Genomic DNA, 2,500 nt, shown 5'->3' on the forward strand with positions numbered 1-2,500 from the left:
AGGGTACCTCGCAGAGAGGGGTACACCGTAGCTGCTGGTCTTTGAAGGAAGTAGAACAGCTGGCCCTTCTAGAGTTGCAGTTTCAGGGGAAAAAGAATATCAATAAGATCATTGCTGAAGCGCTTGGGACTAAGACCAACAAGCAAGTCTCTGACAAGAGACGGGACCTAAGTAAAAAGACAGGGGCCCCCATGTCAGACAGCTTACATTTTTCTTCTAGGCCTCTTGAGACATTGTCTCCCCCACCAAATGTAACAACGGGGACTTCATCCATACTCGCTCAAGCAGCTGAGCGGCTTACGAATGAGAATTCTGGGACCCTGGAAAAGCCTGCAATGGAGGCAATAAAGGCTTGGCTTAACGGCGAGGGCCAACATGATGCCCTCGTAGAAACTGCCACAGCATTGATGCTTTGTCCGATGAGATTGGTGAAAAACAAAGGCAAACGTTCAAAACCCGAGAACGACATTATTAAACCCAGGATATTACCCACACGATCTTGGATGAAGAAGAGAGCGGAAAAACGAGGAAGCTTCATGAAGCACCAGAAGCTCTTCTTTAAGAACCGCTCTCTTCTTGCGTCCTTAGTCCTGGATGGCACTGAACGTCATGAATGCCGAATCCCGAACGCAGATGTATATCGTTTTTACTGCGAAAAATGGGAGAAGGTGTTGCCATTCAATGGCCTGGGCCAATTTAAGTCATCAGGTGTTGCAAATAACGAATACTTTGAGCCCCTAATTTCGGTGGAGGAAGTTCAGACTGCCATACGGGCCATTAAACCAACGTCAGCAGCTGGGCCAGATGGCCTAACAAGGGCTGCAATCTGTGCTGCCGACCCCGAGGGTCGGACACTGACAGCCCTATTTAATGCATGGATGATTACAGGAATTATTCCCAAAGAGTTGAAAAAGAATAGGACGATTCTTATTCCTAAGGTTATGGACGATGAAAAGCTGAAAGAATTGGGGAACTGGAGACCAATAACGATTGGTTCAATGATTCTGAGATTATTTTCCAGAATAATGACTGCACGTCTTGCTCGTGCTTGTCCCTTAAACCCAAGGCAGCGTGGTTTTATAGCGGCATCTGGCTGCTCTGAAAATCTTAAGGTGCTACAGGACCTTATGAGACACGCTAAGAAATTGCACAGGCCGTTGGCTGTCATGTTCATCGACATAGCGAAAGCTTTTGACTCGGTTTCGCATGCTCATATTTTATGGGTGTTAAGGCACAAGAAAGTAGATGAACACGTGGTGGGCATCATCCAGAACGCCTACGATCGGTGTACGACCTCGTTCAAAAGCAATGGCGAGTCGACTCGAGAAATTAGCATACGTGTTGGTGTCAAACAGGGTGACCCCATGTCACCCCTGCTCTTCAATCTTGCCATGGACTCTTTGATATGCACCCTAGAGTCACACGGAGTTGGGTACTCCATTGATACCGACCACGTGACAGCTCTTGCGTTTGCTGATGATTTGGTGTTGGTGAGCGAATCTTGGGTTGGTATGGCCGCCAATCTAGCGATCTTGGAATCATTTTGTGGGCTATCGGGATTGGAGGTTCAGGCCAGAAAGTGCCAGGGCTTCATGATAAGCCCAACCAAAGATTCATATACGGTGAACAACTGCGACCCATGGAATATCAAAAATAAAGATGTCCATATGATCCAACCTGATGAATCAACGAAATACCTTGGTCTGAAAATTGGCCCTTGGACTGGCACTATACAGCCTGATCTACATTGTCAGCTAAAGACATGGATCTCGAAAATCGATGAGGCACCTCTGAAGCCAACTCAGAAGGTTGAACTACTCAATGCCTATGCCCTACCCAGATTGTTATATCCTGCAGACCACTCGGACTGCAAGCAATCAACTCTCCGTGGGTTGGACCAAGAGATTAGAAAGGCGGTAAAAGGATGGCTCCACCTTCCCGCTTCAACTTGTGATGGACTGTTATATGCCAGAGCCCGAGACGGAGGCCTTGCCATCTTGAAACTGGAAAAAACAATCCCTTCGGTTCAAGTTAGAAGGCTGCAACGTATAGCAAACTCGTCCGATGCTATCACCCGTAATATTGTGTCCTCGCAGGGTATGGAGGAAGAATACCGTAATTTGTGGGTACGAGCAGGGGGTGACAGTGATGCAATCCCAACATTCGTTCTCAGGGACTCGGTGTCAAAAGAACCTGTATATCCGAGACCCTGCGATTGGAGGGAGCATGAATTTCAGAGATGGTGTGAAAAGCCGGTTCAAGGAAGGGGCATTGTAAACTTTGCGCATGATAGAATCAGTAATGCTTGGTTGAGGCCATGGTGCGGCTTTAAACAATGCTTCTTTATCGCAGCACTACAACTAAGGGCAAATGTTTACCCAACAAGAGAAAGCTTGAACAGAGGCAGAGATGGGGCCCTACGTTCCTGCAGGAAATGCTCTGCCAGACTCGAGTCCCTTTCGCACATTCTCGGTCAATGTCCTGCAGTACAGAAAGCAAG

General features: G+C 47.5%; 1 pseudogene; it reads left to right on the forward strand.

Annotated features, from left to right (window-relative positions):
* LOC142911571 (28S ribosomal RNA) overlaps positions 1–2,500 on the forward strand; it is a 10,235-nt pseudogene that overhangs the window by 3,774 nt on the left and 3,961 nt on the right.

The sequence above is a fragment of the Petromyzon marinus genome, unplaced genomic scaffold (assembly GCF_048934315.1).
Source record: "Petromyzon marinus isolate PM22_M1 ecotype Great Lakes invasive population unplaced genomic scaffold, UKy_Petmar_22M1.pri1.0 PM_G_Scaffold_18, whole genome shotgun sequence".
Taxonomy (NCBI): domain Eukaryota; kingdom Metazoa; phylum Chordata; class Hyperoartia; order Petromyzontiformes; family Petromyzontidae; genus Petromyzon; species Petromyzon marinus.